Source organism: Sphaeramia orbicularis, chromosome 7, assembly GCF_902148855.1.
Source record: "Sphaeramia orbicularis chromosome 7, fSphaOr1.1, whole genome shotgun sequence".
Classification (NCBI taxonomy): domain Eukaryota; kingdom Metazoa; phylum Chordata; class Actinopteri; order Kurtiformes; family Apogonidae; genus Sphaeramia; species Sphaeramia orbicularis.
In genome coordinates, this window is record NC_043963.1 from 31,861,086 (window position 1) to 31,877,080 (window position 15,995).

A 15,995-nucleotide genomic window follows, 5' to 3' on the forward strand; every position below is an offset into this window, starting at 1 on the left:
ACAATCAATCTTTAATGAGCCATTGAATATTAACTGGATTTGTAGGAGCTGAGTGTCAACTCCCATGAGTGTAAGCTTGGAGGCCCAAGGTTTTACAGACAGTGGAGATAGAGCAAAGAGGGGCGACAGAGTGTCTGCAAGGTGGGGGTGGAGTGTTTTACATGAGGTTTCTATGCAAAAAGTGGTTATAGTCAATTACAATTACAATCATTCACCATGGGAAGGACAACCGCGGTAATTGTTATCTCAGCACCTCCCCTGAAGCCACTACAGTAACTGCATCACAATGGAACTAACATTAGTTGAAGAAGCTTTGGGACCAAACAGGATCTTTTGTGGACTTAGGAAGTCTTTGAACCTATAACGTCCAAAACTCAGTCACAGTTCCTGATGATTAATAACAGTTAAGCTACAACAGAGCCCTGGTCTTGTCCTTTGTGTCCTCGAGCACAGTACGAGCCCTTGAGCAAGATCGAGGCATCTTCTTGGACTCTAACCCCCCTGCTGGGCAATTTCTTTGTCACTGTGCTGCCTGCTACTGATTAATGGACGCAGTCTTATGATCAGAAGGCTCGGACGTGGCTAAGGTCCTGATCTCTCTGTGTCTGCAAGCTACAGATGGGTCTAGTGGACTGAGATAGATTAGGCCTTGATGTGGGCCCCTACTGAGAGACTTTTGGGGTGGAGGAGCAGGCCAGGGGGCCCACGGATAATGGGACCCCTCTCACACCTTTTAAAAGAGAACATGTTTATGGCTACTTAGAGGAAATTGATTTGATTGTGCCAGAAACGCATGTGTGAACACCCCTGGCACTTTTATTGGCTATTTGTCTTTTAAGTCACAGCTGGAGAAATTTATGCCCACGTTGGGGTTTAGGAGAGTAGGTGCTTGGCTGTGTGTGTTTAAGAGAGTAAATATTAATATGTGTGTGCGCGTGTGTTTACATACTTCCATGTGTGTAACTGTGTGCTGTGCATGTGAGCAGGTCATGATAAGTGATGCACTGAAGGTGCACTTTAACTGGGTGTCAATCATTAAGTATCAGCCCTAATGACTAAAAGCGCATAATGGAGGCACTGGTGGAAATAAAACAACAAGATTTGTTGGAACACATTAATTCTCTGAATTGATGTCAACAGGCAGCTACTTTCTCCAGCGTGTGTTTCCTTGCTCATGCATCCTGACTCTATTAAATGACAGATGTTCGAACATGAATTTCCGCTCATGATTTCATTGGGCCAACTAAGGGAAACACATCATTTAATTTGTGCTTTCAATTGTTTTACTTAGGTTTTAGTCTATGGGATGAAAATTTACATTTATTATTTACATTTGTTGTCTGTGAACTGGCTGATGACACAATCCATCTACAGAAACAGTCAGACATTAATGCAAACTAATTCCTACAGGCCCCTTGTATTGTGTGGCTATTTTAAAAAATCATACTTTAAGATTTATATTTTCTCACCTCACTTTATGCTTTTTTCTGTTTTGTTTGTCTTCTCCTCTCTAGCAGAGGCACATTCAAATCCACTTGTAAAATATACACTGTGTAAAACAAATAAGCCATCCTCCACGATGATAAAATATTGGTATTGTACATTTCTGCAAAGCATCGGTACGATGAACTCAACTTTTCTGAACCGCAACTACAACAACATTCAACATTTCTATCCACTCTGAATCATGTATTTTGTTTGGGTCCACGTCAAACCACAGTGGTTATGTAATGTGTTCCTGTGCCAAATGATGAAAGGCAGTGAAGAATTGCAACACACCCCTGAACTCCTGGTCCGACCTCTGAACTCAAACATGCAGTAAGTTTGATTCACACAAATGCTGGAATGTGAAAACATATTTGGTTCATTATAAATGTACATGCAAAGACATTAAGCTCAGACTATGGAATTAATGGGAAATACTGCAGAGTTATGTATGTGCATAGTATGTACCCTATTACGCCAAACGTATCATCTTTGATACATGAGTTTTGAAGCCCTCTACATGATCAGTGTGTTATTTTTTTTTTTCTTGAAAAACCTGTTGTATACAATTAGATACATGCAATACACAAATAATCCACCAGGGGGGAGGAATTCATTCACCAGAGGCCTTTCCAGTGACACTACAAGATTGTTATTAAAGAAGGAGGCAGAACTTTGGCAATTTTGAAAAGGAATTACCAAGTTTGTTTAGACATGTTTGTGTTGTATTAAGTTTTTGTTTGTTCAAAAATAATATTTGAGTATTGAGACCTGATGTATCAAATATGATATAAAATTGAAACTCATACCTGGAAATTGATATATGAAAAACTTTTTTTTTTTTTGTTTTTTCAGAAGGACCAATAAAGGCTCCAGTTTCACAGAACTGTAATTTTCTGTCAATGATTTAATTTATTTAGTTTAGATTTTAATTTTAGTTTAGTCTAGATTTAGTTTATTTAATCAGCTATTGTCATTGTCACTGTCACAAAAAGTCACAACATGAGACTCCTAAAACCAGTAGTTTGTTTGTAACTTGTACAATTTTAAAGAAGCGATTTCTTAATATGTCTAACTGACTGTATTGCATGATTTTATAGTAAAAACCACATCTCTCTTTTTGTGCTTTGGTGGCACTTAGTTGGGTTTAGAGAAAGATATCAGGGCAAACGTCCACAAGAAAGAGAAAAAATGATTCACAAGGTGTATATTCATATGTAAATGAAACCACAATCTTTTCCTAATCCTAGCCAATGTGCTTTTCTTGGCCTGGATGTGAACTGCTTTCTCCAGTGGATCTCTTTCCTGGATTTTGTAAATCCACCATCCATCCCCACCATATGCAGCCTTTTAAGGAAAGGTACAAAAGCAGCCGATCCTTCAGTGACAAATTACATTGACATTATATGTATCTGTGGTTTGCAAAAATGTACAATAGCAACATTTTATTCTGCCGACCGGATTCAGAATAACATGACGGATGTTCTTCGTTGTTACACTGAATTCAAGGAGGAGCTCTAATGAAACATGGGTCATAGCTCTTGAAGGTGAGGAGCAAAGAAAAAAAAAAAAAAATACACAACAAATGGGAGACTCTTGCGGCTCAAAACACTCTGATTTATGCAAATTGAGGAATGCTATCGATTGGTAATTGATTTACTTTACTGATACATGCATTCACAGCTGCAGTGGTAATGCACTGATGGAAAGCCCCGTCTCTTCATAGACTGGCTTCTCTAGAACAAATCAAATTCATCTGTCCATCCTTTATCTCTGTGCTGCCATCCATCAGCCTCATCACATCAACACTGACACAAACAATGTATGTGCAGTGTATGTACATATGTGTGTGTGTCTGAGTACGACAGGGTGGCAGCTGCATATTTGTGCAAGTGCATGTATTGGATTTAGAGCAGAAGAATTTCAACTGCATCCTCCATCCATCTTTGAATAGAGCAAAGACAGCTGACAGCAGATAAACACAAACATGGAACATAGCCACAGATAACCCGAGGCAGCGTAACAATCAGACAAATCAAATGCACAGGTACAGAGGTCATCAAGTAAGTCTAATGTCTTTCTGCAACTTTATTATGGATCTATTTAGTTGCCATTTATTCACATGTGGTATTGATCCTATTATCCTGCTGGTAAAATGGGTTCATACTCATAGAAGACTGTGTTTGTCTTCATGATGGAGTGTGTATGCTTGTACGTGTATGTCTGTGCACTCAAATCTATTTAAGGCATAGAGTGTATGTTAATGTTTGTGTGTGAGAGAGAGTTATTTGGCCATCCCCAGGGGGACAGGGCTTCTGCTCCTCTCTTAGGTAATGGAAGCAATGTGTCCATAATCCCGGTGAATGACTAATAAAAGAGAGTAGCGCCTTGGGCCTGTTCCCTTAGCAATATTATAGCTGGGTATTAAACTGAGTGCCTGTGTAATACTGTCAAGTCACTGTTTTCCCAAACACATTCTGCACACTCTTATTTATTTATTTTTCCTGCAGATCTCTGTATTTGCAAATGAAATCAAACTTGTACTTTATGAGGGGAGATTGTTCTCATTGATGTGAAAGCTGTTTATAAAATCTTGGAAGTGTGAATCATCATACAGCCCCGGTGCTGGATCTATGGAGACACCTGAGGTGCTCATGAACGCTGCCTTAATGGAAACCAAACGCTGCTTGAATACTAATAAGGCATGACACCATAACCCGCAGCCCTCCACCCGATACCCCTGTACTCTCTTTAAACGCTCTTTAATGGCCATGTTAGTGTTATATAAGACGCTCATTAGACACTTTAATTGGTTTGGCCAGTGTTGACAGCAATGTTGATTGGCTGATCCAGGCTGGAGTTAGCGTGGTGGTTTGTGGGGGTCAGTGGTGGGGTGCTGTTGGTGACTAATACGGTCATAGTGGACTCCGTGTCCAGGAGGGGTAGCTGATTAGGATGGGCTGTGGGCAGGGGTCTCCCGGTGGCAACATGAGGTCATACGGTCCTGGTACTAACTAGTGGCCAGGAGAGCCGGGTCTGCATGTGCTAATTAGAGGACAGCTGACTTTTAACGTGATCGGCCTCCTGGTTTGTATTGATTACGCCAGTTTTGTGGGAATGATGTCACTTGATTGGAGAGGTGTGGTTTTGTTGTTTTCTGACATCAGTTAGATGTGCTTCCCTCGTGGTTCACAGGCAAAAATTAAAACCTAGACTACAGACTGTATGTTAGGATTTGTACTATTTGATAATTAGCACTAAAATGCCTAAATCCAACACAATTCTCTATTAACTAAAAATAAAAATGTCACAAAACTTTACCTTGTGGTGGAATTAAGAAACGGTCAGTAACTACTATAAAGTACTCTCTGCAAAGACAACTCAGTCCCCACATCCCTTAACCTTAGCTCTGAGCACCACCACCTACTGAAACTGAATATACCAATATTTGCAAAGTTGTTCAGGATTTTATTTTGCATTGTGGAAGACAATAGTCCAGAAATACCATTATATTCTCAAATAAAACTAAGATACAGTGATGTTTATGATATTGTACAATCTTCATTATCTACAATGGCCCTGACCTTTGACCTTTGAAGGTTAAACATTTTGTGGCATTAGATGTGTGTGATGTATGTTGTAAACTAAAAGTGTCATCAAGAAAAACTAAAAATGCAGCATGAATTCGTCAAAAATTATGGATGCTGGACAGCTAACAGACAGACAAAACTATAGACAAACACTGGTAAAACAAGGTAATTCAAGCTAGCTACCATGTTTTCTAACAGTATGTGCAAAACCTCATAGTAATCTATTCTAGATCTGTGATATTTCAGTCTGGACCGAGTGATGGAATGACAGACCGGCAGACAGGCTACTAATGGGACAAAGAAATGTGAAATGAGAATATTTTTTTCACTAAAAAGGTCATTAAGTCGTCAGTCAGTGTAAATTTGACAGGACTAAACATTAAAGAGAAGACTAGGGTTTTCTAAATGACTATTCAGAGTACATGTACAGCAGGTACATTATACGCTTCTGTATTGGATATCAACTGCTGTCTGCTGCACCGTCCCCTTTTTACTATTCATCTTTGATCAAACTATAAAAAAGTGAATGGAAGAGAGGAGTCTAGTCATCCCTTGTCCACTTACTGCACTGTCCTGAGCCGCCTCTGTAATTATGATTGATACGGGTCTGAGACATATATTGCTTTGCGGGCCTATTCTGACTGTACTTCATCACCAGGCAGGGCTAAATGCTTTAAAAGCATTGATTTGCCTGAATTACAACATGGCACTGGACCTCTCACCTGTCTGTGAATGGCTCAGTGTGTGTGTGGATGTACATGCATGTTTTGTGTGTGAGACCTTAAAGACACCTCTACATATAACACTCGGCTCTCCTCTCCCTTTATCCCCGTCATCTGCACCCCTATCATCTCTGTCCCATCGATTTACCCCATAAAAGGTGTTTAATTCAATCAAGAGGAAAGGGAGTGCCTGTTTTTCTGGGTCCCTGTCGATAGCGGTATAATCAATTAGAGTGGGCCAAAGCCTCCCCCTCTCTTTCACACACTCACTCTAACACTGGCTCAGTTTCCAAAAACTCTTTTTTTGTCTCATCCTGATCTACACATATAGCTTCATTACCATCTTCATAAACACTCATACTTGACTGTTTGAAAGAAAATACGACCTGAGGTAAACCAAAGGGGAGTGACAGGATATATACATAGAACAGTGTTATGTAATGAAAATACAAGTACAATCTGTTAGAGTTAGACCTGGAATCTGGTACTGGGTACTAGTTTTTGGTATCTGCTCTGCCGAGGTACCAAAACAGGGGAAGAGATACTACAACGTGACGTGTAAATACTGATGATCACTGAGTGTTCAGAGAGTTGTCTCAGTGTCATTGCATCATCAATGCGCGACCTGAAAAAAGAAAAAAAAAAAAAAAAAACAGATGCAGAACTTTAGAGTAAATACACCGGTAGGCTAATCCACAGGATGGAACCCTGTAAAACTACACCGTGGTCAGTCGAGGAGGTTCAGACATTTCTGTCATTGGTGGCCGATGAAAAATTTTGGCGAGAGGTTGATGGAACAAGCAACCAGCGAGTTTATCAGCAACTCTATGAGGAGACGTCACAGAAGTTACGTGCCATGTCGCTATGATGTCCAGGTACTCTAAAATTGGTAGTATCCTGTAATGGAAACAGTCTTCAGGAATAGTATCTGGTACCTGAGTCGAGCTGACTAGAGCCAAGCCGGTTCCACGTAGTGGAAATGCGGCATAAGTGAGCAGTGTGATATAAATACATACGACCTCACGTGCCAATGGTCCACTCTACAACAACAGTCTCCTGTTCCCTTTGCAAAGTGAAAGTGAAAGTGAACCAGCCCCAATGCGGTGCATTCTGGTGATGAAGCCCCTGTCACTAGTGATGGTTGGATCAGTGGGTTACCCGTGGGACCCACAGATCGGGTTGGGGCTGGGGGGATATGCCTCTATTATACCATTATACGATGGACCTCAATCCGTAAACCAGGGAGTCCATCTGAGGGCTCGCTGACACCCCTCTCAGCCTTCTCGCTCCAAATGTCCCGCAACAATGTCATCCCTGTACCCCTGATGTGCTTGCCCCTCCCACCTCATCCCAGGAAAGTGTCCGGTGACTGCTGCCAAGGAGTTCCCCGTTCTGGCAAACATTCTGGCTCTTTCAGTTGTGTTCCCTGTCTCCACAACCTATCTATGTGAGGTGGGCTTATTCTTGCAGGAATTGAAGAAAGACACACACGAAGATCTTCAATTCCTGCAAGAATATCACCTTTGTGTTCAACTAAACAGGCCCAAACAGCCAACATGGCAACGTCAAAATCACAAACTACTGGCCTGAAAAAGGGCAGTTTAGACACCAATGGGTAATGTTATCACTCCTCTGTCCAACAGTTTCATACAGTCTATAGAACAACCTGAATCTTCCATGTCTGTCCACAATATTTTCCCTCTGAAATCTGAAAATGATTCTACTGTCACTGTGCTTTTCCTAAAAAAACAACAACAACAACAACATAGTAATCAGTATTTGAGCACCTTAATCATACAGGGTACTGTATATTACTTTGATAAAGTCATTAAAACAGTTCTATTACTTGTAACTAGTGATAACCAAACCCATTGGTCTGTAATATAATGTGTAACCTTTAACATTTCAGGGGTAACCATCCCAACACCGGGCATCACCTTAAGTGCTTTTACATCTCAAACATATTTCCACACACACTCACGTTTCCATCACTGTGTTTTGTTTTACTGTATGCTGTCTTCCTATTCACATGGGTACAGCCAACATAGCACTCAACACACTCGAGTGCACAAAACACACGACACCTAACCACCAGACAATAAAGGGAATGAAGAAATAAAAGCTCCGATTCATCAAAATCACACAAGACTCTACCACCCAGTAAATTAAACAATATTTCATAATCACTCTGACAATGAGACAAGAGACAGCAATATGTGCTCGCTCTCTCTCACACACATACGCGGACACACATAATTATCAGAGCGGACATGCTCTGGAGACCCCAGACACTCCCCTCGTACCTGCCCAATCAACTGTCCAACAACACACACCCACCCAGCCTTCATTTATCTTGTCTGTGAGCGCATGTGTATGTGTGTGGATCAAGCTAATTACCACCATGAACCATCCCACACACAGACCTAACCCAGACATTGTGGCGCTGTCCAGGGACATGGGAGGTGGGTAATTAGCCCTCCATTATTACAACATGCAACTCGCACAAGCGGCTCCCAGTCAGCTGAGGGGCAGTGGGAGGGCTGGGAGGTTGTGTTTCTGGACTTGTTGTGGGTCTAAGGACACTGTAGGAGGTCACAGTTAACAACCTGGGTTTAATATTGTTTGCCATTTAACAAAGTATTTGATTTGGTATTTTTTTTTCTACTCCCTTGTTCAAGAGATAACAGCTGAGCAAGCAGGACGATGAAGTACTTTGCGGGCCAACTTGGAGCCACGAGATTTTTTTTTTTCCGCTTTCAACCCACCTGTCTCTCTGTTTTAAAAGCAATCACCATGACCTGCGTTGAACATGAACCTTATGAACATTCATCCGATATGACAGACCGAAGCTCGGAAATTCACCTTTCTCTGTATTACATTAAGTAGAAAAGTCCTTGCAAAATGGATAACTTGTTAAATTATTAAATCAGCACCATACTCAATCATTTCTTGCTTGTCACTTTCTGTTAGCGCTGGATTAGTTGCAGCAATTATTGTGTTTATACTATAATTGTCCTAATTGTGTTCAGTTATTGTTCATCTGTCTGAGTGGAAAGTAGATAGAGCGGGATGGAAAGAATGAGACATTAATCTGCGATAAGTCAGCCAAACACACACACACACACTCACACACACACACACCAAAAAAACCCAGCTCCGTTGCTCTCCAGGATATCTCCACCTCCTTCGCCAAAGCCCACTCCACCTTGGGGCTATAAAGAGTGAGTTGGGAGAAGGTGCAGGTGGGTTGAAGGTGTGAAAAATCTCATAACTCCAAGCTGGCCCAAAAAGTGCTCCATCCCACCACTGGTCCAGCTGTTGTCTGGGGGTGTCTAATTGTGTCAAAACCTTCTATTCCCCTCCAACAGCGCCCCCCTAAAGCAGTTAGATGCCTCCCCCCACATGGTCCTGGGCATCATCATTTTCCAGCAACCATCCATCTTCAGCCTGCGATTAATTCTCTTCATTTCCGAGCACAGGCCATAAATCCTGGCACACTTAATTAATTTCACGGCCAACGCGGGGCTCCCGTAAAGCGGGGATTGTTCTCGCAAAAGCCCATATTAATTATGCTATTTTACAGCCATCTCATTGAAGGCTGTGTTTCATCTTTCATAATTACATTTTCAACAACAACGGGGGCAACAAAAGGAGTCTAATTATGGATTTGGCGGCACGCTCCCTTGTAATAAGTCAATGTTAGCATCGAACTTGCGACGTGGCGCTAAAGCGCAACGCCACACATCGCGGAGGCGCCCAGCAGAATCAATGTGGGCTTCCATGCTTTATTATTGTAACTGTAACTATGATTTTAGCTGAGAGGACAGTCATAATGCAGAACATATTGAAAGCATTTGGTGGCCTGCTGGCATAAATTGTGTTGATGAAGTTAGAGGAGATTATTGTCACATTGAGGCTGGAGTGATCATTACTCTTGTGATGGAGCTCACTGGGTCTCCGTAGTGGAGCTTGTCAGCTGCTCTCCTGATGTTCAGGCTGCAGTATCTCCCTCCTGTCAACACCTCAACCCATCATGCATCACACAATTGTCTCTCACGTGTCTTAAATATGTTTATAGACCACAGAGTAGCATCACACACTGAATAAATTAAACAGAGCTAAGATTAAGAGACACCCCCTTCTGTTTTTGACGTTGTATTAGCTTTTTTAATCATATGAGACACTGAACTGAAACATAAACAGGGTGAATTTCAACCCGAGGCCTTGGGTCACATTCCCCGCGGTTGCATTTGGCGGCTGGTTTGTGCCACAGGTCATGGGCCAGTCAGGATTTGTAAGAGCGCCTCTGTTAACAGCCACCTACACACTTCATCTGAGCGTCCGGCCGTCCACCCACACACTCTGAAACTGAGCAGTAATAATAGCCACACACTCCAACGATGCAGACCTGCCATAATCGCACTGTGATGCATGGGCTGTCATCGCTGCCTGGTTGGTGGTAAGGTTGAGACAGAAGGCCTGCGCTTGTTATGTGGCAATGACAGGGCAACACCTTTGACAGACATCTGTTTATGACAGTTTACATACCAGCGCTGCTGAAACCATTAGTCAATTAGTTGACTGACACAAAACAAAACTCTTCATGACTGTTTGACTCACTTATCCAATAAAATGCCAACAACTCTTTCCAGCGTCTCAGTTGGGGGCAACTTTGGATCGCAGACAGTTTTTCATACAAAACAAATGTCATTGGTGGCACTGGAGATTTTGACTGTTTTCATATTTCATGCTTAAATATGTAATTGTTTCCTCGACTTTGCATTGCACAGTTGTCATTTTAGACTTTAGTTTATTTTGAGTTTTATAAGTGCATTCAGTTTCCATTCATTTTGGGTTTTTTTTCATTTTTACTTTCTATAATTATTTATGTATTTATTTTTCCAGTTAATGAAAGTATGTTCTTGCTTTGGTTTTAGTCTTCATTAAAGCTGCAGAACTTGACAACTTTTTGGCATCACTGGGCTTTAATTCCATAATACCCTTTCAGCATATTGTATTTCAAGTGGTCTGAGAGAACAGGAGACTTCTGCATCTACTCTTTCCATGTGTCATCAACCTGTACAAAACCCACCCTGTGATGCCCTGATTTTGTCTAAACACAGATATTTTCAGACGGGTGGGTGGAGTTAAAAAGTGATTGACAGCTGAAATTACCAAATCCTGAGCAGATTCTCCTCTACTCCATGTCTGAACTTGAGAGTTTGGAAAAGTGGCTTCATTTTTCTATAACAGCATCAATAAATGCCAAGTTCATCAGTGTTATTCATATTTAGTCTTTTGATTTGGACGGAGAGAAGAGACCTACAGTGGGAAGGAATCTTGGCATTTCCCCTCAGAGATGCTCATGCAGTGTCAGCTCTGTATACAATTGTGGAAAAAATTATTAGACCATCAAAAGTCATCAAAAACAATGGTTATGCAATCAAGTACTAACACCTGTGTGTATCATGTGGCTAAAACAGACAGAAAAGACAACACGGAAACATGGATTTTTCATTGTTTTTTTTTTTTACCTTGTACTGTCTTTGATGTATTTTCATTTTTATGTTGAGCTCTTGCAACTCTTTTTCCAATGCAGTTTTTCTGCAAATGGCAAATAAACTGATTCTAACTCTGATTCTGGAATGCCTAAAAGCACTGTTTTTGGCAGTACAATGCCATAGATATTGCTGTAAGAACTTAAGTGATTTTGGTTATTATCAAGAAAACCATAAAAAATGGCTACATATCAGCACTGAAATTAAACTCTTACGAGCTATTTTTGTTGTTATCATTATATTTCTCCAAACAAATGTACCTTTAGTTGTACCAGGCATTAAAATGAACAAATAATTGAACAAAACACGGGTGGTCTAATAATTTTTTTCCGCAACTGTATAACCCTGTTTGAAATCTATGATAACGGATCAAATTTGCTTAGGGGGTCAAATGAGTGGCCATTTTTGCCAAAAAAAAAAAAGTTGTAAGAAATGCATAAAACTGTGTTGAAATAATGCTAATACATTTATGCACAGACTACTGATATTATTTGACAGTGGAAGCTATATTTTCACAAATATTGGATTTTGAATAGCACATGTTTGTGAAAACTTTTGTTGGTGGACGGACGTGACATTACCCATGATGATCTGGTCAGTACCAGTACTTTATTAGTAATAAACTTATATACTTACTATAGCTAATTCTCCTCTTATTCATAAATGTTAGTATTGTGGATCTAAAACAATAACAGCTGACACAAAAACACAAAATGTGGCAGTGGACGGATGTCACATGGTTGTTATGGGTCCCATCATACTGATGCTCGGCAGCCATGTCACCGTTTACACTAATGATCCCTGTGCAAAAACTAGTATCAGAATTATTTATTGTATAGTTTATCATCATACTAAAGAGTAAATAACAATTAGAATTGTTATTTCTTTATAAAAATGCTTATTATTAGAAAACTATTGATTTAAAAAGTGATGTGTGACATTCTTAATGTATGTATTGGCGTAACATAAGCAGGATGGATCAGCACCATACTCCATATTGCAACCTGTAAAAATAAAAAATGTGATATGTAGTATATAATCTGGTAAGAAAAATTGGGGAATCTAAAAGAATAGAATATTTGTTTTTCAGGTAAATTCAGTTAAAATATAACTTGGCCATTTGTGTCATGAAAATATAGCATTAATTGTGATGAAACTGGACATTTTGGACCTGAAAACATAGTTCATATGACCATCAACATGTTGCAACAGAACTGAAATCCTGTAAATTTGCATAACTTGCATTTACCAACACAAAGTTCCTTTGGGGATTCACTTATATTGATTTCTTATGCACAAAGACATAAATAAGACCTCTAAGCAAATTTTAGCCAATAAACGTATACGTACTCCGAGAAGAACTCAACGTGGTCGAGGCAGTAAAACATCTGTGTGCAGTCACCTTTTCTTCTGCTTCTAGAAAACAAAGAGGACACATCAGGTGACAAACATGATTGGTTATGTGTTGAAAACCAAACCATGTGTTGTGCACGTTATCAGAAGGCAGACAGTGACCCTAAAAGTGAATTTGTGTTGGGGACTGAGGTAATAATGGCCACCTGGATGACCCAGGAGTGCAGCTATGTCACCTCTGATCAGTGGCGTCACAGTTCACTGCTGGATAGTCCTTTCACTTCCTATTAGGCTCCTCACACTGAGAGTCTGTGTGCGATGGCAAGGGCCATAAGTCCTTTGACAGCGACCTTGAACATATGTGTGTGTGTGTGTGTGTGTGTGTGTGTGTGTGTGTTCATCCGTGTGCAACAGCTCTCAGAAGCTCAGCCTGTGCGTTTGTGTGTGTGATATCTCTTCCTCTCCCCTCCTTCCTTGTCAAGGCCATCAGTGATCAGTGGAGGTTAAAAGTTACAAATCACCCCTCCTCCCCCTTTTCTGCCCTCCAACCTACCCCTTCCCTCCCTTCCTCCCCCTCCCCACCTGTCCTTACTCTCGCCCAGTGACGGCCTCTTGGGGCCCGGGTCTCATTCGTATTTGGGGCCACGGCTCCTGTTGAGGGTCTGTAGGGGATCAGAGGCAGCAGAGGGCAATTACTCCTCTGCTTTAATTGGCATTATCATTTTAGCAGGCTGACAGAGATGGATCACCCAACAGGACCCTGCTACTGTCGGTACAGGAGCAGGGGGACGGCGGAGGGGAGGGAGGGAGGAAGGAAGAAGGCCTCGTAGACACGATGAGGGAAGATAAGGGGAGGAAAAAATGTGGAAGAGAAGAGCACAAATAAATCTGATACTAACATCAGCGGAGCAACTTGAACAAATAACCCCCATTATACGAGAAAGGTGTGCAGAGGAATTGTGTGGGCTTTTACCTCTCTGGGAATGTGCTAGTGCTCATAACTCTGTGTGTATGTGTGTGTGTGTGTGTGTGCAGGGGGAAAGGGCATGGGAGGGGGAAGGAGGTGTATTAGTGTAACCCAGTGTGAATCCTGGCGAGGGCCTAACGAGCAGCATGGCTGTGGCTCCATAACTCAGGTCCTGTAAAGCTGTCAGAGGAATTAAGAGGCAGCCATTATAGGTGCCCATACAAGTGCCTCAATGCAAAATACCAGTCCTCTCCCTGGGGCCAGCAGCGGCAGATAATTTTAGTTACTTAGTGAATCATCTTCAGAGCCTGAGCTTTTTTCAGTTCTAGTCTTATAACTCCCACAGCATGTACACAATGTTGAATTTGGTTCAGTTTCTTCATGTTCCCTCTATAAACTCACGTTATATTTTTCATCTTTGCTCATTTGTCTATGAACTCCCTGACAGCGGTGATGTATAATTAAGTATTTTTACTCAAGCTCTGTACCTCACTTATGTATTTCCATTTTAAGCAACATTACGATTCAGAGGCAAATGCTGTTTTTATCCACAGCACTACATCAGTCTGACACCTTTAGTTGCTTCTCACTTTTCTGTCAAGCAAAAATAACACATCTCCAAATGTGCTAATTTTTATAGTATGTGATAAACGTAAGGATAAACTCTCTAAATAAACTCTTGACAAACCATCATACGGATGATATGTAAAATGCATTGTGTTTAAGATGCGTATTTTACACAGGACAGTGATGCTACATCCATCCATCCATCCATGGGCGAGGTGGGGGTACACCCTGGACAAGTCAATCAATCAATCAATGTATTACAAAATTATCACAGTTATTAAAATCCAAAATTCATTAACAAAACACATTTTATATAATAGGACACCCCAGAAGCAGTCCTCAGCTTATAAATGCTGGCCCTTAAACATGTAATAAGAGACATAATTTACATTCTATTCTTGCATACATCAAATGTTCTAGATCAGGGGTGTCCAACTCTTTTTTGTTCAGGGGCCACGTTCAGCCCAATATGATGTCAAGTGGGCCAGACTAATCAAATAATTACTGTGAAAAAAGTTAAATTACATTATGGAAATGTTTACATCTACCAACTGTCCTGTAAAAATGTGAATAACATGAACAACCTGAAACATCTTAAGAAAAATAAGTGCAATTTTAACAATAGTATGCCTGTGTTTATCATTCATACATGTACAGATCACAGTGGACCTACAAACACGCAAAACATTTAATAATAGGTAGAATAGTTGTAAAATTGCACTTATTTTTCAGGTTGTTCATATTTTTTCAGGTTATTCACATATTTTGTGAAAGTATAGTTTATATATGTCAACATCTCCACGTAATTTCACTTTTTTACACTAAAACAGAGAAAACTGTAGAATTGTAATCATTCATAGATAATTATGATAGTTTTTTACTGGTCTGACCCCATTTAGATCATATTAATCTGTACATCCTTTACTGTTAATATTTTCAGTGTCATTTTTGTATTTCACAAATTCATCCCCAAGGCCGGATTGGACCCTTTGGCTTTGGCCTTTGGTTTTGGCCCATGAGCCATATGTTTGACACCTGTGTTCTAGATAACTACAAAACATATTTCACAATATTTGCCCGTCTTCCTAACGATGATTCATTTCCTTTTCCTAAGTCCTATTGTAATCAGCATATTCTAATATTCTCAGATAATTTAATCGTAAGACACACATAGACAAATACAGACCAACAGTTATTCCCTCTCACATTCAAAGACCGACTGGGTAATTTAGACTGACCAGTTAACCTGTGCATGGCTTTGAATGGAGGGAAGAAGCTGAAGTATCCACAGAGAACCCATTCAGATGGGTAGAGGAGGAGGGAAGAACATGTAAACTCCACCCAGAAAGGAAGGGAAAGAGAAAGGAAGGAAGTCAAACCCAAGACCTTCTCGCCGTGAGGTGAAGGTAGTGCCACCATGACACCCTGGTATAAATATTAGGGTGGTCCAACAATCACGGTAAAAAATAAAGTTTCAGATAACCTCAATTAGAACCCTGCATTTGGTTTTGGCATTCAAAAGATGATTTAGGAAAAAATTTGGAAGAAAAAGGAGATGTTTTAGAGGCTGCACAAAGCCTCTACATCAGAGCATGGTTTGAAGCCCCATCACCAGTGAAAGCCCCTGCAAATGATTTGGCATTCCTTAAAAAGCTGTCACAGTATGAAAATTCAGTTGTCAAGAAAGCAGCCTTAACAGCTTTCGGCCAACATCTTTGGTACTTGAGTGAAGAATTGGTTGTCCTGGCATTCT